Raw genomic sequence first — 23,864 nt, 5'->3', positions numbered from 1 at the left:
CTTCCAGTAATAAGCCACATCAACCGGCATGTAGAAGTTAGAGAGTTTAGGCATTCACGCACTAAGCTCGTCCACCTGTATTTTCACACACCACAGACTATGGAGCTCTAGACCTAAGTTAAAAGAGGGTAAAGGTAGAAAAGTTCCTCGTGGGTGAGTGTTACATGGGCCTGGGCAGCCAGAAAGTTCATGGGTTCTCACTGTGACTTTGAAATTCAGCTGTTCCCTTATTCTACTGAGACATTCCTTTTGGAACCTCAAACTAGAAACAAGATGATCTCCAAGAAATCGACTCTGCGCAGAAATGTCACTTTAACGTTATCCCATTCCTCATCCTTTAGCCACAATTCTACGTTGCATTTCACAGATGCAATCTGTTCCTAAGATTCCTTTCTTCTCTCGAGCAATCATAAAAAATAATTTGAACCATCAATAAAAACAAGTTGTGGGAATCTACTCAGAACCACACATAGAAATTAAACCATTAACAGCCACATCTGAAAATCAAAAGAGGGTATCCAAAAGCTCTCCACAGTTCAAGAATAAAAATGATTTCAGGTCTGAAAGAAGGATTAGTCATGGAATAATCTGCCATGTTATGCACAAGAAAATCGGGCTAAAGGGCAGAGAGGAGTTCCAACTGGAAGGCAGGACGCTGAAATCATGCGGCAAGGAGTGGCTTAGTATCACCAAAAGCAGTTAGGATCCCGTTCCCACAAACCTACACCCGCTCTTATATTTCATAAGTGACGACCAGCTCTAAACAGCTGATCTACCAAAGGTGACATAAGCTATGGGTCATGCTTATGACCCATATCTGAAAATACGTATCTATTTTCAGAAAGTAAAAGCAGAGAAAGCTGCTCTTTTTTGGTCTAAGCATATGAGCAGCGGCAGCTAAGGCTGTCTTCAACTGGAAAGAAAAAACAATATCCTACCTCAAATGACAGCTCCTTTGCCAGTGGCGGGTCCTGGTGCCAGCGTCTTCTTTGGTCTTTTGACCTGGGACAGAGTGACTAAGAGTATAGGCCAGAGGACAACTTCAGGTCAGCAAGCCCTCTCTAAAGTGCCGGAACGGGCCACTGACAAGTGACCTGGAGGGTGTACTTTGGGATGCCAGCCTTAGGGCCCCCAGTTTAAAGGAGTGCCGGCTGGCATTAGTCAAGATAAAACCAAAAGGGAGGCCTGAGACTATTTCAGACCGGGCTCCTGAGCGCCCACTCCTGGGAAGAGCAACCACGCTGAAGCGAGCCCTGCTCCCCAGTGAGACGCTGAGCACACACGCTGCACAGCAGCCCCAGCCAGGGAGGGCGGGAAGAGAGGAGCCAAGCACAGCTCCAGACCCTGCAGGGCAGGCTCCCTACACAAGGACAGGGCACGTTTATTAGAAAACAGAGTCTTAGTTCTGCTTTTTAAAAACAGCACTCATGATGCCTACCTAGGACCTTGCCCCCCCCCCCCCCCCACCACACACACACACAAAAACAAACAACAATTTCGGTGTCTAACACGCTTTATAAAATGAATCAGGTATTACTGGGAGATGCAGGAGTGATCTCACCCACTTTCCCAGAAAACACACGAGAGGCCCTGACAGAAACCAGACAGCAAGTTCACTGTGAGGGTGAAGCAGAAAAGGCACCAAGTTGGCACTTGGGGAGCTGGGTTCGAGTCCACCACGTCGTGTACTTGCTGTGTGACATGGGCAAATTTACCATCTGCAAACGTGTACTGTAATTTCAAAATGGGGATGGTTATTCCAATGAGAAAACACATAGGGAGCATCCTGTACATGCTAATGTTCTGAACACACATGGTGCTGACCCCTAAACTCACCGAAGAAAGGAAATTCCTGGAGAAGATCTGCGGAAGGAACTAGGCAATGGCAGCCAAGCAGGTGGCTTCGAGGGTTATTTGTGTTTAAGTATGTGTGGTAAAGAGACCAGATGGATTACTTTATGTTCATTCACACCTCATTTATCAAGCACCATCCTGTATCAGACTCAGCTAGGACTGGGGTGTAAGGCAATGAATGAGGTAGACATGGTTTCTGACCTCGTGGAGATCACAGCCTAGATGAGGAGGCTGACGACAAACAAAGAAATACAACAATTAAGTGATTAGAACTGTGATAATGAAAGAAACAATCATTGTAAAACCACATAGTGGTGGCCTGTCTAAAGGACAAGCCTCACCTGAAGCTTTAATTCAAAGTCAAAACAATTCAAACCACTGTGCTGGCCACACAACACACAACCTGGCCCAGGGCAGCTGCTAGTTTGTGACTCCTGAGTTTTAGATTATTACCTTAAAAAACTACATACAACAATATGAATATGACAAACAAGGTGCCATGTAAACATAAAGTCAGGAATCCAGTGTGTTTAAAAGGAGCTGGTAGGGCTCAAACCAGAGTATCTAACAGGAACTGGGCCTGGGCATGAGCTTCAGAAATAATCATACAACACAGTAACTCACAATATTTGTATTCAAACTTGAGCACAATTGCCCTCCGTATGTGCTATGGTATAGATTCATTCTACAAACATTTACTGAGCACCTACTGTGTGTCGATTTTTCCAGGGTCGGTGGTACAGTGAACAAACACAAAGTGAATCATTGTCCTCATGGAGATGACGTATCAATGGGAGAGACAAACAGTAAAAAAACAAATAAAATGTACACTAGAAGGATTCTAGGACAGGGCACCTGGGTGGCTCAGTCAGTTAAGCATCTGACTTCAGCTCAAGTCATGATCTCACGGTTCGTGAGTTCGAGCCTGGCACTGGGCTCTCCGCTCTCATCGCAGAGCCGCCTCTGCCCCTCCCCCCTCTTAAAAATAAAATAAAACATTTTAAACAAAGAAGAAGAAGAACAAAAAGACGAAGAAGGATGCTAGGATAGTGGTGGAGTAAGAAGCATCAGGAATCTGTCCGCTAACCTCCTCAATAATCGCCCTGGCAGAATGTTTGGTATAACTGTGTATTTTAGAACTCTGGAATCTATTGAAGGCTTGCAAATTCTCTGAGAAGGCTTGTCTGGTAAGTTGTAGTTAATTTCAGTCAATTTCAGCTGTAAACACAGTAGCAGCTACACAGGCTCCACCTCAGGGACGTGCAGCTGTGCACCAGATCCTGGCGCAACACAGCCTGCTGGAATGAGGGTGGGCAAAAAAGACCCTCTGCTCCCAACATTATGGATTTGGGCCTGACTGCTGATTGCTGCTTTCTGATCACAGAGGTGGGCCACCATTGTGGTTGCACCTCCCTCCATTGGAGCAAGCATCTCCACCTCTGGATGAGGTGACGACCGGCTATTTAAAGAGCTGGCAGCATGTTATCCTCCCTTCACTTTCCTCTTTTTCTCCTTTTGGGAGCCATTAATTAAAGAGTTGGACATTCAAAAGCAACTGAATGTGTGGGTAAAATTAGAAAGTGACCACGCATGTCCAAGGAAAGTAGGCTTTTAGAAAACTAGGCTCTTAGAAAGCCAGGCTTGGAAAAGACCTGAGAAGACCTTAAGTTTATATATCATGCTGATCCCTGGCACAGACACATCCTACAAAAACAGGGAAGCTAATTAATTAATTAACAAAAAAGAGGAAACACTAGGGAAAAGAGAAAATCTGATTCCAGAGTTACCACGTTATTAGATTCAAATGTCCTGTTTTCAACAAAAAAGTCAAAAGGCATACAAAGAAAGAGGAAACCACGGTCTATTCAAAGGGAAAAAGACAACAGAAACTGTCCCTGCAAAAGACCTAAAGATAGGTTTACTTTATAAAGAAAGATATTAAAACAACTGTCTAAAGATGCTCAAAAAAAAAAAAAAAAAAAAAACTAAAGAAAGATGTAGAGAAAGTCAAGAAAATAATGTATGAAAAGAATCAAAATATCAATAACGAGACAGAAAAAGAACGCAAAATGAAACACTGGAATTGAAAAGAATAATAACTGAAATGAAAAATTCACTAGAGCAATTCAAAGGAAAATTCGAGCAGGCAGAAGAATCACCGAATTTGAAGACAGGACAATGGAAAGTATTGTTGAATCTAAGAAACAGGAGAAAAAAAAGACTGAATAGAAGTGAACGGAGTTATAAGGGAATCACGAGACACATCAAGCCGACCAACATACACATTATAGAAGCTTCAAAAACAGAAAAGAGCAAGGGGCAGAGGGAATACTTGAAGAAATAGTGGCTGAAGACCTCCCCACTTTGCTGAAAGACACGAATAAAACACCCAAAAAACTCAAGGAGCTCCAGGTAACATGAACTCAAAGAGAACCATACCAAGACATGTCGTAATCAAACTTCCTTAAAGGCAAAGACAGAGACTTGTCAAATATAAGAGATCCTCAATAAGATGATCAACAGATCTCTCATCACAAACTTTGACAAATATAACGAAGTGGGCACTATACTCAAAGTGCTAAAAGAAAAAATCGTCAACCAAAAATCTTGTATCTGGCAAAATCGTCTTTCAAAAGTGAGGGGACAATGAAGACATTCCCAGATAAACAAAAGCTGAGATAGTTTATCAGTAGATCTGCTCTGCAGAAATGTTCATGGAAGTCCTCTCCTACAAGGTGAAATGAAAAGACACGAAACAGTACTTCAAAGTCATATGGAGAAATACAGATTTCAGTAAAGTTATATACATGCAAAACTATAAAAACTGGAATTATTACAACGGTTTGTAACTCCACTTTCTATTTTCTACATGCTATAAAAGATACATTTTTTAAAAACAGTTTTGTTTAAAAGCTAGTCTTATTGTAACTTTGTTCTGTAACTCTGAATCTTGTTTCCTATATAATTTAGGAGATTAATGCATTTTAAATTATTAGTTTAGTCTTTGGGACACACAACGTATAAAGACGTAATTTTGTGACACCAACAACCAAAAGGGATAAGGGCTATAAAGGAGAATTTTTGTCTGTTATTAAAGTTAAGCTGGTATGAAGTCGAATTACAGTGTTACAACATTAGCATGTTAAACATAACCCCGATGGCAACCACAAAGAAAATTACTATAGAACATACACAAAAGGAAATGAGAAGAGAATCAAAACGTTTCGCTACAAAAAAATCAACTACATGTAAAAGAAGACAGTAATACAGGAAATAAGGGGAGGAGAGCAGAAAACAAATAGCACAACTGCAGAAGTAAGTCCTTCCTTATGTAATTACCTTAAATGTGAATGGATTAAACTTTCCAAAGGACAGAATTTGGCAGAATAAATAAAAACACATGATTCAGCTACATGCTGCCTACGAGAGACTCACTTAAGACCCAAAGACACAAAGAGGTTGGAAGTGAAAAGATGGAAAAAGATACTCCATGCAAAGAGAGAGAGAGAGAGAGAGAGAGAGAGAGGAGGGGTGGCTACACTAATATCAGACAAAACAGACTTTAAATATATGAAGTAAAAACACACAAAATTGAAGGCAAAACAGATAGTCCTACAATAGTAGTTGGAGACTTTAATATCCCACTCATAATAATGGAAAGTACAACCAGACAAAAGATAAGTAAGAAAATAAAGGACTTAACACAATAACTAGGTCTAAAAGACGTATAAAACACTACCTAACAACAATAGCATGCACATTATTCTCAAGTACACATGGGACGATTTTCAGGATATACATATGTTAGGCACAAATTCTCTAAGTAGTCTTTTTTTTAAATGTTTTTATTTATTTTTGAGACAGAGACAGCATGAGCAGGGGAGGGGCAGAGAGAGAGGGAGACACAGAATCCAAAGCAGGCTCCAGGCTCTGAGCTGTCAGCACAAAGCCCGATGTGGGGCTCGAACTCACGGACTGTGAGATCGTGACCTGAGCTGAACTCGGACACTTAACCGACTGAGCCACCCAGGTACCCCTCTCTAAGTAGTCTTAATATTTGAAAGATAGATATCATACAAAGTATCTTCTGTGAACCACAACAGGATAACGTTGGAAATCAACAACAAGAGATACGAGAAAATAGAGATAAATAAAAACAAAAATATAATATACCATGGGTGCCTGGGTGGCTCAGGTGGTTAAGTGTCTGACCCTTGATTTCACTGAGGTTATGATCTCATGGTTTGTGAGATTGAGTCCTACATCAGGCTCTGTGCTGATAGCATGGAGCCTGCTTAGGATTCTCTCTCTCCCTTTTCTTTCTGCCCCTCCCCTGCTCATGTGTGCTCTTTCTCTCTCTCTCTCTCTCTCTCTCTCAGTATAAATAAATAAAGTTAAAAAATACACATATATATGTGTGTTTGTTTTTAAATATGTATTATATATATTAAATATTTATTATTATGTTAAATAAATATTATACACACACATACATACACACATACATCAAACTTATGATATACAACAAAAATGGTGCTAAGGGGGAAACTCATAGCTGTAAATACATACATTATAAAACAAGAAAGATCTCAATGACCTAACTACAATTTAAAAAAAAAAAAAAAAAAAAACTAGAAAAAAGAACAAACTAAAGCCAAAGCTAGCAAAAGAAAAGAAATAATACAGATTGGAACAGAGATAAATGAAACAGAATAGAAAATAGAGAAATCAATGAAACCAAAAGTTGGTGCTTTGAAAAGGTCAACAAAATTGACAAACCTTTAGCTAGCTGGGCTAAAAAAAAAAGAGAGACGAAGAAAAGACTCAAATTACTAAGATCGGAAAAGAAAGTGAGGACATTACTACTGATTCTACAGAAATAAAAAAGGATTACAGGAGAGTACTATGAACTTGATACACCAATAAACTGTATAAACTAGATGAAATGGACATATTCCTAGAAACACAAAACTACCAAAACTCAATTACTAAGAAACAGAAAATCTGAATAGACCAGTAACTATTAAGGAGACTGAGTCAGTGATTAAAAAAAAAAAGTCAACAAAGAAAAGTTGGCTTCACTCATGACTTCTACCAAACATTTAAAGAATACAAGTCCTTGAACTTTTCCAAAAATATTGTAGAGAACACTTCCTAACTCATTCAATGAGATCAGCATTACACTGATACCAAGAAAAAAAACACCATAAAGAAAAAAATCTAAAACCAAAAGAAAACTACAGACCAATATCCCTTTTGAAAATCGATGCAAAAATCCTCAACAAAATATTAATAAACAAAACTCAGCAGCATATTTTTAAAAATATACATCATGACCAACTGAGATGTCCCTGAAATGCAAGAATGGTTCAACATATGAAAATTGATCAATGTAAAATATGCCGCATCAACTGGAGGAATAAAACCACATAACCATCTTAATTGATGCAGAAAAAGCACTTGACAAAATTTAACACACTTTCATGAGAAATACACTCAACAAAATAGGAACAGAAGTAAACTACCTCAAATTAATAAAAATTATATATGAAAAACCCACAACAAACATCATACTCAATGGTAAAAGACTGAAAGCTCTTCCTTTAAGATCAGGAACAAAGGAAGGATGCCCACTTCACTCCTTCTATTCAACATAGTATTGGAATGAGGCAAGAAATAAAAGATATCTAAATGGAAAGGAAGAAGTAAAATTATCTCCATTTGCAGATGATATGATCTCATACATAGGAAACACTAAAGACTACAGAAAAGGTGTAAGAATAAATAAATACTACAAAGTAGCAAGATATTAAGTCAACACAGAAAAATCAGTTGGCATTTCTATATCCAAACAATGACTAATCTGAGAAGGAAATTACAAAAACAAATCTACTTACAAGATAGCTGAAAAATTAAATACTTAAGTATTTACTTAACCACAGAGGTAAAGACTTATAAAATGACAACTACAAAATACTGCTGAAAGAAATTAAACAAGATATAAATAAATGGAAACATATCCCATATTCGTGGAGTAGGATACTTAATATTATTAAAATGTGATCTATAGATTCAATGCAATACCCAGCAAAATCCTAGGGACATTTTTCCAAAATAGAAAAACCCATCCTAACATTCATATGGGAACTCAAATGTCTCCAAATAGCCAAAACAATCTTGAAAAAGAACAAAGCTGGAAGACGCCTATTTCCTGATTTCAAAACAAGGCTACAGTAATCAAAACAATGTGGTTCTAGGGTGCCTAGATGGCTCAGTCAGTTAAGTGTCTGACTTCGGCTCAGGTCATGATCTCATCGTTCATGGGTTCGAGCCCCGCGTGGGGCTCTGTGCTGACAGCTCAGAGCCTGGACCCTGCTTTGGATTCTGTGTCTCCTTCTCTCTCTCTCCTCCCCCACTCATGCTCTGTTTCTCTCTCTCTCAAAAATAAATCAACATTAAAAAAAATGTGGTTCTGGCATAAAGATAGACATATAGACCAGGGGGATACAACAGCAAATCCAGCAATAAACCCTTCCATATATCATCAAATTACTTCTGACAAGGGTGCCAACCTCAGTCAATGGGGAAAGGACAGTCTTTTCAACAGACGGTGCTGGGAAAAACTGATATTCACATGCAAAAGAACAAAGTTGGACCCTTACCTTATACAAAAGTTAACTCAAAATGGATCAAGGACCTAAATGTAAGACCTAAGTCAATAAAACTCTTTGAAGAAAAAAACATAGGGCAATAGCTTCACAACATTGGATTTGACAGTGATTTCTAGGATACAACTCCAAAGACACAGGCAACAAAAGAAAACTACACAAACTAAACTTCATGAACATTTTAAAATTTTGTGCATTAAAAGACACTATCCACAAAATAAAAGGCAATGTACGGAATGGGAGAAATATTTTCAAACCATTTATCTAATAAGGGATCAATATCCACAATATATAGAGAACTCATAAAACTCAAAACAAAACAGGTGTGCCTGTTAAGTTAAGCTCCTGACTCTTGATTTTGACTCAGGCCATGATCTCATGGTTCATGGGTTCAAACCCAGTTTGGGCTCCAAACTGACAGTGTGGAGCCTGCTTGAGATTCTCTCTGCCTTTGTCTCTGTCTCCCTCCCCCCACCTCTCAAAAATCAGTAAATAAACTTAAAAAAAAAAAAAAACTCAAAACAAACAATCTGATTCAAAAATGGGCAAAGGACTTGAATAGACATTTCTCAACAGGAGGTATGAAAATGACGAGTAAGTACATGAAAAGATGCTCAGTATCACTATTTATTAGTGAAATGCAAATGAAAACTGTGACATAGTACCTCACATCCACTAGGGCGACTACTACAAAAAAAAAAAAAACAAAAACAAAAACCAGAAAATGACAAGTGTTTGGACAGATGTAAAGAAGTTGAAACCCTTGCGCGCTGTGGGTGGGAACATAAAATGGTAGACATGCTGAGAAAATAGTACAGAGGTTCCTCAAAAAAATAAAAAGATTTACCATATGATCCAGCCATTCCACCCCTGGATATATACCGCGAAAAATCAGACAGAATCCCAAAGAGGTAAGTGTACACCCATGCTTACAGAAGCATTATTCACCATAGATAAAACACGGAAGCAACCCAAGTGTCCATCAACCAGTGAACAGATAAGCAAAATATAGTATACATACAATGGAATACTATTCAGCCATAAAAAGGAAGGAAATTCTGCAATATGTTACAACACGGATGAACCTTGCAGACATTATGCTAGTGAAATAAGCCAGTCACAAAAGGGCAAATACTTTATGATTGCACTTATATGAGACATTCAGAGCAGTCAAATCCTTAGAGAAAGTTGAATGGCACTTGCCAGGGACTGGGGTGGGAGCAGGAAGGGATGGGAGTTATATTTTAATGGAGAGTTTCCATTTTACAAGATAAAAAGAATTCTGGAGATGGATGGTAGTGAGGGTGGCATAACACTACGAATGTATTTAATACCACTGACCTGTACACTTAAAAATGGTCAGGGTGGTAAACTCTGTGAGGTGCCAGGTTGGCTCGGTCTGTGGGGAGGGCAACTCTTGATCACAGGGTTATGAGTTCGAGCCCCATGCTGGGTGTAGAGATTACTTAAAAATACAATCTTAAAAAGACAGTTAACTTTACTATGTGTATTTTATCACAACAAAAAAAGAAAAGTAGGTATGTCATTCACTAAGGATTAAACACTAAATGCTGTCCAATTTCAAGTAGGCTCGTGGTTGAAATCAGATTATTTTAAATTCTAACAAATTACTGCCTTAGTTTCCTCACAGATTTGGATAAATCCTCTGTCCCTGTCCCCCATCTTTCAGACAATCTGCCTTACTGTAATTTACTGAGGATGATACTTCACCCTGAATTCCAAGTTATTTTTAGAACTGAAAAACATTATTGTGAAACTTAACTAGGAAACGCCCTTTATTCTGAAGCAGTTTTTACAATGCTTCTACTTAAAACTTGTAAAGCATGGACTCTTATGCCAGAAAACATTAAAAAAAAAAAAAAAGGAACTTCACAAACTGAAAGGGCAAAAGGAGAAGGAAAGCATAATAACCTGAGAGGGGTTTTCCATAGCCAGCTTCTAAGATTTCATTTAAAAATAGCCCAGCAAGTGCCCTATCACCTTATTTTCATAGTGTCCTAGCAAATAGCTCCCTGAGACACAGCTATGTCTCCTCAGGACAGGCCCACGGTAGGGAGTCAAACAAACTATTTCTTTCACTCACTCTTTGCTTTCCCACTCCCCCCACCCACCCGACCCCCGAACAGATTTTTTCCCCTTATTTCTCTCTCAGAGCCTTTTTGGTCTTAAGAAAATACTTGACAAATTCCAGAGTCTATATTAAAAGGAAAAAATCCTTCAGATTGACAACATCTTTTACACGTTCACCGTATTTGTTGTCACAGCGCGTAACAGTATAAGGGCTATCTTTTAAACTGCATTTAAATATACGCTGTTACATAACGAAGCTTTTTTTTCTGATGATATAAGCGTTAATAAGCTTAGCCACAGAATGAGGTGAAAACAAATTTTAAAGTCAAATTTATGAGTCAAGAAATGGAACATGTTATTTCTTTCATTCCATGGCAAAATGCCGATGGCTATTGAGGTTGGGCACTGGGTATATGGAGGTTCACTGTACTATTCTAGTTTTGTGTATAAAGATACACAAAAGCATTTCCATAATTTCTACTTCACACTCAACTTTGCCAGAATGAAGTTGGAAAAATGAATAATTAGCTACACTGAAAGTATCAACTTTGTAAAATAAAATTAGCTAATAAAAACCATCAACTAGAACATCAAAAGGAACAAACTGATCAATGTTAAGTTACAGTGGCATCTATGTGGGACAGCATGGTGGGTGGGGTCTTGATTTACACCATTCCTGGGACTTGAGACCAGGTGACTACAGAGTAAATCACCAGACTTTTCCAGGCTTCCTATGAGCTGGCTCCAAGCCACATTACTCATCATAGTCTGATAATCACTACTTGCATTAGAAGCACCAGCTAAAATCCAGGTCTAAGGCCCCACCCAGTATAGACCTTTGAAATCAGTAATACCAGAAAGGGTGACACCTGGGAATCTGGACTCTTGATATCCTCCTCTGATGATTTACTAAAGTTTGAAGCCCCTAAAGATCTCTACAGTTGTCTACCAAGAGAGATGTGCCACCCTGGGAGTGACAAGGGCTGTCTGCCAACCTCTATTCACGGGGTCAGGAATCTTTTCTAGATTCCATCAACAGGAGTCCAGAAGAAGCTCCCAGCAAGGCCTCCACCCCAACCCCAATGCCCAACCTTACCACCCCCATCTGCCCAGAAACTACTGAGACCAATCTCATCATAATTTTTATCCCTGTTTACACCAGTCACCACAGGAAGCCCAGACCCCTTGAGACAACCCTGGGCTCCCAAACCACTCTGCACTCCCTTCTGATCCCGTCTCCCACTCTTCCCGATATTAAACACGTGGTCCTCTCAGTCAATCAGCAGCAAAACCACCTGTGTCTTCAACTCTGAATAGTTCCTTCACCTTCCTCTTCTAGCAACGTCTGGCTCTTCCTGAGGACAGATTCCCCTGCAGACCTCTGCAGTGGTGGCTGTTGTCTCCCCCACATCCCTCATGAACTAGCTCCTCCCTAGTACTCCTTCTTTCTCCCTAAAACTGCCCAGCTGTGACTCTTCTGGGTCACACTAGGTCACTCACTGCCCCTCCTTATAATCACCCGCTTTCCTTTTGGTCACTGCCCCCACCCCACCATTACTTAAAAGATTTTAGCCACTCACTATTACTCTCTTCAGGGCATTTTCTGTCATTCTAATTCCTGGAGATTGTATATACACATATACACAGGCTTCCACCTGCCCATGCCTTAGTTCCGTGACCCTGTCCTCTATTATCTTGTCTTCCACCCACTTCAGCCACTCCCACAGCCAAAGAGAAGCCCTTTACAATCTTCATTTCAAACACCCCATTCTGGCTACCGCCTTTCTCCTTTGCGAATTTGTTGCCACACATGTTACATCTAAACATGTTATAAACCCAAGAGTGTTAATAATTATTGCTGCTTTAATACGATCTTATGACTTTTACAAAAGTTAAGAGAAAATGTATTTATACAGTCTTTTTTTTAACTTTATTTATTTTTCACAGAGAGAGACAGAGACAGAGCATAGGTGGGGGAGGGGGAGGGGGGGAGGGAGGGGGGGAGGGAGAGAGAGAGAGAGAGAGAGAGAGAGAGAGAGGCGGAATCCGAAGCAGGCTCCAGGGCTCCAAGCTGTCAGCACAGAGCCTGATGCGGGGCTCGAACTCACGGACTGCGGACTCATGACCTGAGCCAGTCTGGAGTCATTTCTTTTTGGTCTAAGGGACTTGGCTTAGTGTTTCTTGAAAGGTAAGTCTGTAATCAATAGATTATCTCAGTCTTTGTTTATGTGAGAATATCTTTACTTTCATGTTTGAAGGATAGTTTTAGATATAAATTTTAATATGGAATTTGGTGTTGACTTTTTGCTTTGAACATGTAACTCCACTGTTCTGTGACTACCATTCTCTTTTCAATTGTTTAATTTATACACTTTATTTTTTAAAGCAGTTTTAGGTTCATAATAAAACTATATCCCTTATCCTCACAGATGCCCAACTTCCTCCGCTATCACCATTTCCCATCATGGTGGTAAATTTGTTACAACTGATGAACCTACATGGACACATCATTATCAACCAAAGTCCACAGTTTCTATTACCCTTCACTGTCGGTGCATATTCTGTGGGCTTTGAAAAATGTATAATGACATGTGTTCACCACTGCAGTATCATACAGAATAGTTTCACTGCCTTAAACATCCTCTGTGCTCTGCTAATTCATCCCCCTCCCCCAACACTGGGTACCCATTGTATTTCTACTGTCTCCACAGTTTTGCCTTTTCCAGAATGTCAGATAGTTGGAATCATACAGTATACAACCTTTTAAGAGTGGCTTGTTTCACTTAGCAATATGCATTTAAGGTTCCTCCATGTCCTCTGATGGTTTGGTAGCTCACTCTCCTTTCACACTGAATAACATTCTTTTGTACCACAAAAAAATAAATAAATAAAATACAATATTCCCGTATGTCCCACAGTTTATTCACCTACCGCAGGACATCTTGGTTGCTTCCAGGTTATGGCAATTATGAATAAAGATGCTAAAAACATCTGTTTGCAGATTTTTGTGTGGACATAAGTTTTCAATTTGCTTGGGTAAATACCAAGGAGTGCAATTACTGGATCATAGAGTAGAAGTATGTTTAATTTTTTTTTTAATTTCTTAAGGCTTATTTTTGAGAGGGAGGGAGGGGGAGAGAGAGAGAGAGAGAGAGAGAGAGAGAGAGAGAACACGGTGGAGGGGCAGAGAGAGACACACAGAATCCGAAGCAGGCTCCAGGCTCTGAACTGTTGGCACAGAGTCCGACACAGGGCTTAAACCCACGAACCATGAGATCATGACCTGAGCCGAAATCAGACGTTTAACCCACTGAACTGCCCAGGCGCCCCAGAATATGTTTAGTTTTATTGAAAAAAAACTGTCAAACTGTCTTCCAAAGTGGCTGTGACATTATGCATTCCTGCCAGCAATACATGCAAGTTCCTGTTGCTACATATCCTTGCCAGCATTTGGTGGTGTCAGTGTTTGGGATGTTGGCCATTCTAATAGGTGTGTACTGATATCTCACCGTTGTTTTGCCATTCTCCAGTGACATATGATGTCGCACATGTTTTCGCATGTTTACTTGCTATCTGTATATCTTCTTTGCTGTCTGTTCAGTCTTTTGCCTAAATTTTGAGCTGTTCATTTTCTTACTATTGAGTTTTAAGAGTTCTCTATTTTGGATAACAGTCCTTGATCAGAGATATGTCTTTTACAAATATTTTCTCCCAATCTGTGATTGTCTTCTCATTCCTGACACTGTTTTTCCCAGAGCAGAAGTTTTTAATTTTAAGAGTCCATATTATCTTTTTTTTTTTTAAGAGAGAGAGAGAGAGAGAGAGAGAGAGAATCTCAAGCAGGCCACGGACCACAGGGCTCGATTCCACAACCTTGGGATCATGATCTGAGCTGAAATCAAGTCGGACACTCAACCAACTGAGCCACCCAGGAGCCCTAGGTTTTCAAGTATTTCTTTCATGGATTGTGCCTTTGGTGTTGCATTTAAAATGGCGTCATTAATACCCCAGGTCATCAAGGTTTTCTCCAACACTATATTCCAGGAGGTTTATAGCTTTGTGTTTTACATCCAGGTCTATGGTCCAGTCTGAGTTAATTTTTGTGAAGGGTATAAGGCCTATGTCTAGATTCATTTTTTGCATGTGGATGTGCAGTTGTTCCAGCACCATTTGTGAAAAAAAACTATCTTTGTTCCATTGTATTGCCTTTGCTCCTTTGTCAATGACCTGCTGACCATACCTTTTGTGGGTCCATTTCTGGGCTCTCTACTCTGTTCCATTGATCTTTCTCTTCTTTCACCAATACCATATTGTCTTGATTACTGTAGCTTTATAGTCAGTCTTGATGTTGCATAGTGTCATCTTCCAACTTTGTTCTTCAGTTATCAAGTTGGCTATTCTGGGTCTTTTGCCTCTCCATATAAATTTTAGAGTCACTTTGCCAACATCCACAAAATAACTTGCTGGGATTTTTATTGAGATTACGTTGAATCTATAGATTAAGTTGAGAAGAACTGACATCTTGACAATATTGAGTCATTCTATCTGTGATCATGGAATATATCTCTATTCATTTAGTTCTTTTATTTCATATATCAGAGTTTGGTAGTTTTCCTTAGATACATCTCGTATATATTTTGTTAGACTTATACTTAAAGTACTTTGTTTGGGGAAGGGGAGGATGCTAACATAAATGATATTGTCTTTAGTTTCAAATTCCACTATTCATTGCTGGTATACAGGAAAGTGATTGACTTTTATGTATTAACTTGGTATTCTTAACATAACTATAATTCCTTATTAATTCCAGTTGTTTTTTTACTGATTCTTTTGGGTTTTCCACATAGACAATCATATCATCTGCAAGAAAAGACAGTTTTACTTCTTCCTTCTCAAACAGCATATTTTTTATTTCCTTTTCTCATCTTACTGCACTGGTTAGGACTTCCAGTACTACATTAAAAAGCAATTGTGAAAAGGAACATCATTGCTTTGTTCCTGACCTCAGCAGGGAGGCTTTGATGTTCTCAGGCAAGTTGAAGTTCTTTTCTATTCCTAGTTTGCTGAGATTTTGTTGTTGTTGTTATCACGAATGGGTATTATATTTTGTGAAATGCTTTTTCTGCATCCATTGATATGATCCCATAATTTTTCTTCTTTAGTCTGTTAATGCTATGGATTACTTAATTGATTTTTGAATGTTCACCTAGCCTTGCAGGCTGAGATAAATTTCACTTGGTCATAGTGTATAATTATTTTTATACAATCCTTGATTCGATATGGTAATATTTTGTTGAGGATTTTTGCATATATGTTCATAAGAGATATTGGTCTGTACTTTTATTTTCTTGTAATGTCTTTGTCTGGTTTCGGTATCAGGGTAATATTGATCTCATATAGTGAAGTAGGAAGTATTCCCTCTGCTTCTATCTTCTGGAAGAGATTGCAGAGAATTGGCGTGATTTCTTCCTTAAATGTTTAGCAGAATTCACCTGTGAACTCATTCAGGTCTGGTGCTTTCTACTTTGGAACATTAATTATTAATCCAATTTCTTTCACAGATAAAGGTCTATTCAAATTGTCTATTTCCTCTTGTACGAGCTTTGACAGATTGTGTCTTTCAAAGAATTGGTCAATTTCATCTAGGTTATCAAATTTGTGGGCATAGAATTGATAATATTTTTATTATCCTTTTCATGTCCATGGAATCTGTAGTGATATCCCTTTTCTCTTCTGATATTAGCAATGTCTTATTTTTCCCCTTAGCCTAGCTAGAGGCTTATCAATTTTATTAATCTCTTCAAAAAATCAGTTTTTGGTTTTGTTGATTTTCTTTACTGATTTCCTATTTTCAATTCCATTGATTTCTACTCTAATTATCATCATTCTTATTTTCAATTTGATTTGTTCTTCTTTTTCCTAAGGTAGAAGTTTAAATTACTAATTTTAGACTTTTCTTCTTTTCTAATATATGTATTCAATGCTATAAATTTCTCTGTATGCACAGTTTTCACTACATTCCACATATTTTGGTAAATTAGATTTTCATTTCCATTCAGTTAAAAATATTTTTAAATTTCAGATTTCTTCTTTGAGCCATTTGTTATTTAGAAGTGTGCTGGCACCTGGGTGGCTCAGTCAGTTAAGCATCCAATTCTTGGTTTCAGTGCAGGTCATCCCATGGTTCATGGGATCAAGCCCTGCATCCGGCTCTGTGCTAACAGACCAGAGCTTGCTTGAGACTCTCTCTCCCTCTCTTCTCCCCTGCTCGTACATGCTCGCTCTCTCTCAAAAACAAATGAACTTAATTTTTTTAATGTTTATTTATTTTTGACGGGGAGAGAGAGAGAGAGAGAGCGCGCATAACTGGAGGAGGGGCAGAGAAAGAGGGAGACACAGAATCTGAAACAGGCTCCAGGTTCTGAGCTGTCAGCACATGTGGGGTTAATGTGGGGCTTGAACCCATGGATAGCAAGATCATGACCTGAGCCGAAGTCGGATGCTCGACTGAGCCACACAGGCACCCCCAAAATAAATGAATAAACTTAAAAAAAAAAGTGTGTTGTTTAATCTCCAAGTATTTGGGGCATTTTCCAGCTATCTTTGTTACTGACTTCTACTTTAATTCCAATGTGGCCTGAAAGCAGACATTGTATGATTTCTACTCTTTTAAATTTGTTGTGTTTTATGACCCAAAATGCGATCTATCTTGGTGAATGTTCCACGTGAAGAATTTGTAATCTTCTGTTTGGGGATGAAATATTCTATAGATGTTGAGGCGCCTGGGTGGCCCAGTCGGTTGAGCATCCGACTTCAGCTCAGGTCATGATCTCGCAGTCTGTGAGTTTGAGCCCCGCATCGAGCTCTGTGCAGACAGCTCAGAGCCTGGAGCCTCCTTCGGATTCTGTGTCTCCCTCTCTCTGCCCCTCCCCAGCCCATGCTCTCTCTCTCTCTCTGTCAAAAATACATTAAAAAAATTTTAAAGAAATATTCTATAGATGTCAATTATATGTAGTTGATTGATGGTGCTGTTAACCTCAAATATGTTCTTACTGATTTTCTGCCTGCTAGATCTGTCCATTTCTGATCAGAGAGGTACTGAAGTCTCCAATTGTAATACTGGATTCATCTATTTGTAGTTCTACCAGTTTTTCCTCATGTACCTTGACACACTGCAGTTAGGTGCATACACACTAAGGAATGTTATGTCTTTGGGGAGTAGTGACCCCTTTATCATTATGTAATGCCCCTCTTTATTCCTGATCACTTTCCTTACCCTGAAGTCTGTTCTAAGCTATTCCTGCTTTCTTTTGATTAGTCAGCATGATATATCTTTCTCTATCCCTTTATTTTTAATCTATATGTGTCTTTATATTTAAAATGAGTTTCTTGCAGGCAACATATGGTTGGGTCTTGATTTTTAGACCACTGATGTTTAGAGGGATTATTGATATAGTTAGATTAATATTTATCATATTTGTTACTGTTTTCTCTTTGTTGTAATCATTCTTTGCTCCTATATTTGTCTTCCACACTTCTTCTACATTTTGGACTTTTTGTTTGTTTTAAGTACGCTTCACACCCAGTGCAAAGCCCAATAAGGGGCTTGAACTCATGACCCTGAGATCAAGACCTGAGTTGAGATCAAGAGTCAGACACTTAACCAACTGAGCCACCCATGCACCCTTACATTTTGGAGTTTTAACTGAGCATTTATATAATTCCATTTTCTCTTCTTTCTTAGAATATCAGTTATGCTTTTTTGAGTGGTTGCTCTACAGAATGCAGTATATATTTATAACTAACCCAAGGCCACTTTCAAACAAAACTATACCACTTCACAGATAATGCAAGTGACAAAATATTCCTAATTCCTTTCTTCCATCTATCATTGCTGTCATTCATTTCACTTATACATAAGCACACACACACACATACACACAAATTGATACATCTTACCTATTATTATTATTATTTTTTTTTATTTAAAAAAAATTTTTTTTTCAACGTTTATTTATTTTTGGGACAGAGAGAGACAGAGCATGAACGGGGGAGGGGCAGAGAGAGAGGGAGACACAGAATCGGAAACAGTCTCCAGGCTGTGAGCCATCAGCCCAGAGCCCGACGCGGGGCTCGAACTCACGGACCGCGAGATCGTGACCTGGCTGAAGTCGGACGCTTAACCGACTGCGCCACCCAGGCGCCCCTTACCTATTATTATTTTGAGCAAACTGTTACCTGTTAGGTCAATTAAGGATAATAAAAATAAAAGTTTTTATTTTACTTTCACATACTTTCACCGACATTCTTCCTTCTTTTTTTTTTTTAATTTTTTTTTCAACGTTTTTATTTATTTTTGGGACAGAGAGAGACAGAGCATGAACGGGGGAGGGGCAGAGAGAGAGGGAGACACAGAATCGGAAACAGGCTCCAGGCTCCGAGCCACCAGCCCAGAACCCGACGCGGGGCTCGAACTCACGGACCGCGAGATCGTGACCTGGCTGAAGTCGGATGCTTAACCGACTGCGCCACCCAGGCGCCCCCATTCTTCCTTCTTTGATGTAGATCTGAGTTTCTGACCTATACCATTTTCCTTTTCTGAAGAACTTCTTTTAACATTTCTTGCAAGGCAAGTCTAGTGGCAACAAATTCCCTCAATTTTTGTTTGAAGTCTATTTCTCCTTCACTTTTGAAAGGTATCTCCCAAGGGTATAGAATTCTAGGCCTTTTAGGGACCCTGGCTGGCTCAGTCAGTGGAACATGCAACTCCTGATCTCAGGATTGTGAGTCCGAGCCCCATGTTGGATATAGAGATTACTTTAAAAATAAACAAAAATTGGGGTGCCTGGGTGGCTCAGTTGGTCAAGCGTCCAACTTCAGCTCAGGTCATGATCTCATTGTTTGTGAGTTCGAACCCCACGTTGGGCTCTGTGCTGACAGCTCAGAGCCTGGAGCCTGCATCTCCCTCTCTCTCTGTCTTTCCCTTGTTCGTTCTCTCTCTCTCTCTCTCTCTCAAAAAATGAGTAAATGTTTAAAAAAAATTTTTTTTTAAATAAACAAAAATTTGAGGCACCTGGGTGGCTCAGTCGGTTAAGCATCCAACTTTGGCTCAGGTCATGATCTCACAGCTCCTGGGTTTGAGCCCCATGTCAGGCTCTGTGCTGACAGCTCAGAGCCTGCAGCCTGCTTCAGATTCTGTGTCTCCCTCTCTCTCTGCCCCTCCCCCACTCACGCTCCGTCTCTGTCCCTCAAAAATAATAAATAAAAAATAATTAAAAATATTTTAATAAACAAAAATTTTAAAAATATATATTTTTTAATTCTCAGCTTTTTTCTCTTAACACTTTGAAAATTTCACTCCATTCTGTTTTTGCTTACACAGTTTCTAAGGAGAAATCAGATATATTTCTTTGTTCCTCTATGGGTAATATATATATATACATTTTTTTTTTTCTGCTTCTTCCAAGATTTTTTTTCTTATCTCTGATTCTCTGAGGTCTAACAATAGTATGCCTAGGTGTTGTGAGGTTTTCTTGACATTACTTTACTTGGTGTTCTTTGAGATTCCTGGATTTATAGTTTGGTGTCTCAGATTAATTTGGGAACATTCTCAATCATTATTGCTTCAAATCTTTCTTCTGATTCTTTCTCTTTCCTTCTGGTATTCCCATTATGTGTATGTTACATCTTTTGTAGTTATTTCACAGTTCTTGTATAGTTTTCTGTCTTTTTGCTTTTCAGTTTCGAAAGCTCTCATTGTCACATGCTCAAGCTTAGATATTCTTTCCACAGCCATGCCCATCAAAGACATTCTTCATTTCTCTTAGAGTGTTTTCTATCTGTAGCATTTTTTATTCTTGCCTAGATTTTCTATCTCTCTGCTTACATTACCCATCTGTTCTTGCATGTTGCTTACTTTTTCCTTTCTCAGTCTGATAATTCCAACTTCTCTGCCATATCTGACTCCAGCTCTAATGCTGTTCAGTGTCTTCAAACTATCTTGTCTTTCAGTATGCCTTGTAATGTTCTGTTGAAAGGCAGATATGATGTGCTGGTTAAAAAGAACTGCAGTAAATAGGCCTTGAGAAATGTAGAGGCAGTGGAAGCATACTATGGCTCTGTGGTTCTATCTAGTCTTTTGGTGAGCCCATCTCCCAAACCGTTAACTTCATCAGTGGTTCTCAGGGTTTTTTCCCCTCTTAGATAGGACAGAATGACTAGAGGGAGATGGGAGTTGAGGATTTCCCTTTCCCTAAGTAAGTTCTCTAGATAAAATAGTTTCTCCTGGGGGCAGGTCTTGTTAAGAACAGAATGCTGTGACATATTTCAAAACAGTTACTTTTCCCTCCCCATACCAGAAGCACAAGGGAATTTTTCTCCAATATTCAGTATGAGGGCCTTGTGGAGCTTCTTAAGTTAAAACTCATCAAACTGTGGGGCCCTCTTCTGACTGGGTCCCTCCACAGTTTTTAACTCTCAGACTTGTTCACACGGAGCCTCCAGCAATTTGTCAATTACAGTTCAGACTTTCTTACCACTCCAATAAATGATTCTCTGTACCTGTCTCACCAATTTTGGTGTCAACAGTTTGCTCCGTGATCTCATGATTCTGACAGATCCTAAGCGTTGGCTGATTTTTCCATTTGTTCAGCTTTTTGCTTGTTGGGATTGGAAGGGCAGCTTCTAAGCTCCTTACATGCTGAATAAGAAACCAAAAGTTCCAACACCATTCTTTAAGATGAAGTTAAGCCATTAATCATATGGTTGTTGCCGGTATGTGAAAAAGTAATTTTTCTCTTATTGCTTTTAAGTTTTATCTTTGCCTCTCAACAGTTTTACTATGATGTATCTCAGTGTGAATCTTTGTGTTTACCCTACTTGGGGTTTGCTGAGTTTCTTGGATATATATACTGATGTTTATGGTAGCCTGAATAAAAATCCCTCAAAGATGTCTACATCTTAATCCCTGGAACCTAGGAGTATATTACCTTATTTACATGGTAAAAGGAAATTTACAGATACGATGAAATTAAGGATCTCAAAATAGGGAGATTATCCTGCATTATCTGGGCAGGCTCAATACAATCACAAGAGTCCTCATAAGAGGGAGGCAGGAGGGTTGAGTCATATGGGTAGATGTGACAATAGGAGTAGAGGTTAGAGTAATGTGAGGAAGGGGCCCTGGGCTAATGAATGCTGATGGCCTGTAGAAGCTAGAAAGCAGGTAAAAAGATTCCCTTTAGAGCTTTCAGCAGGAATACAACCTTGCTGACACCCTGATTTTAGTCTGACCTCCAGAACCATAAGATAATAAATTTATTGAGTTTGAAGTTATTGCATTTGTGGTAATTTATTACAGCAGCAATAGGAAATTAATACAATGTTCTTTATCAAATTTGGGAGTTTGGGGACATCATTTCTTCAAATATTTTTTCTGTCCCATTCTCTCTTCTTCTGGGACTCCCAAATGATAGTACTTGATATTGACACACAGATTTCTGAGGCTCTATTAATCTGTCTTCAACCTTTGCTCTTTTTGCTTTTTTTCCCCTAGGTACGAGTCACCCTTTCCTGTTTCTTCAACATGTCTTATAAATTTTTGTTGAAAATCGGCTGTTTTAGATATCACATTGTTAGCGACTCCAGATTCTCATTTTCCCTTCTGGAGACTGCCAGAGTAGCTGACTTTTAAAATTTGTTTAATAACTTGCCTGTGTTAAACCTATAGATTTTGTCTCACTCAGTGTGGCCACTGATATCTCTGCTCAGTTTTTCTTTTTTTTTTTTTTTCTTCTTCTCATTTTTATTTTTATGTTTGGCTTCCTACTGAGGGTAGACTCTGTATCTGAGTATCGTAATGGTCAACAGTGCATGTCAGGGTTTGTGCCCAAACACCTCAAAGCAATACAGCTTCTACCCTTTGCAGATAAATCTGTGTGTGGTATGGGAAGTAGCTTCAAAGTTCAGGCACATTTTAAGTCTTCCTCAGCTTTTACTTTCCATTAAGCTTTCTTTAACTCCTCTGTATTTGCACACTGACATGCAGGGATGTATATAGATAGCTTGTGCCCTCCCTAGTCAACTATGCTCATACATGTAGCTTTCCAGTCATCCAGGGTATTTGGGGGTTTATCAAACCCATCTACGGCTGTCTCACTTATAGGACTTGTCAAATTTCTAACTAGTCTCCTGGTCCACTGCATGCCCAACCAGGGCCACAACCTAAGACTAAGTAAGCTGTTGGCCTTCCCCATTCACCTCCCAACAAGATTACTAGCTTTATCGACAAAGATGCTGGGCAGGGTTTTTCGTTTTCTCTCTGTTCCAAATAGTTAGCTTCCTCTGACAGTGAGACAGCTGGTCTTCACCACCTGCCCCACCCTGGTGGAGCTACTGAACTAACTGAGCTGGGGGTATGGGGTGGGAGCAGTGCAGACAAGAATGCCACAGACTCTCACTGGTCTTACCTAATGTTCAGTGCTTTTTCATGAATAAATGCTTCTCAATTGTCTGTCTTTAGTCAATTCCCAGACCTCTGAAATGCTTCTTTTTGACAATTTTGTCCTGTTTAAAGTTAGTTTGGGGAGGGCAAATTTGTAACCTCTTCACCATACCAGAAGTGTTCCCAGCCCATCCCAAGGACTTAATAGAATTTTTTCTACTGATAGAAATTAAAACTGATGATAACACAAACCTAATCGAACGGAAATTATTTCTCTCAAATATCCTATCTGAATGTCTTCATAATCAAATACTGCAGGTCACTTAGAAACTTTCAAAAGAGATGGCTTGTAAGATGTGATGTGTGGCCACGTTAAATTTAAAATGTTGAGGGGAAAAAAATAAATTTCAAGTTTATGGGAAGAAAGACAAAAGAGACTAGATCACTGCGAAACTGCTTCTTGTTGTAAGAATTCACATTTCCTCACTTTCTCCAGTATCCCTGGCCTGGTTCAGTTGCTACAGTTGTCCATCCATGCCTTCCTTCTAATACAATTCAAAACCAGATTTTGTTTCTCACGATTCAGTGTTTTTCCCCCAACAAATAATTTCTCTTTAAATTTAAGTCTGTCTTGATCTTTACCTAAGATCAAGTTTCCAGCTACCATTTTCCCACTGAGATATAAATGAGAGGTGTGAATAATAATTTAAAATTATGTATATGATACAGCACACTGTCTTTGGAACCAGGCAGACTTAAGTTCAAATACCAATAATCAGACTAACTAGGTAAGTATCTCTAGACAAGTT

General features: G+C 39.0%; 1 protein-coding gene across 6 annotated transcripts in view; it reads right to left on the bottom strand.

Moving 5' to 3' along the window:
- The window catches only part of DHRS7B (dehydrogenase/reductase 7B), a 67,872-nt gene that overhangs the window by 32,066 nt on the left and 11,942 nt on the right, over nucleotides 1-23,864 (bottom strand). For 2 of the 6 annotated variants that reach the window (XM_086686240.1, XM_086686241.1), the window contains one exon: nucleotides 1,837-2,085. The exons of 2 other annotated variants lie outside the window; for them this stretch is intronic. The gene's annotated coding sequence lies outside the window, so the exon portion shown is untranslated. Of the gene's footprint in view, nucleotides 1-938; nucleotides 1,391-1,836; nucleotides 2,086-23,864 lie in introns of those variants that run through there. 2 more of the 6 variants (XM_086686238.1, XM_025920410.2) reach the window with 2 other exon arrangements.

This window comes from Puma concolor, chromosome E1 (genome assembly GCF_028749965.1).
Source record: "Puma concolor isolate L17-30 chromosome E1, mPumCon1.1.hap2, whole genome shotgun sequence".
In the NCBI taxonomy this organism is placed as follows: Eukaryota; Metazoa; Chordata; class Mammalia; order Carnivora; family Felidae; genus Puma; species Puma concolor.
The sequence above is the reverse complement of the archived record's forward strand: the minus strand, read 5'-3'. Positions and strand labels throughout refer to the sequence as shown.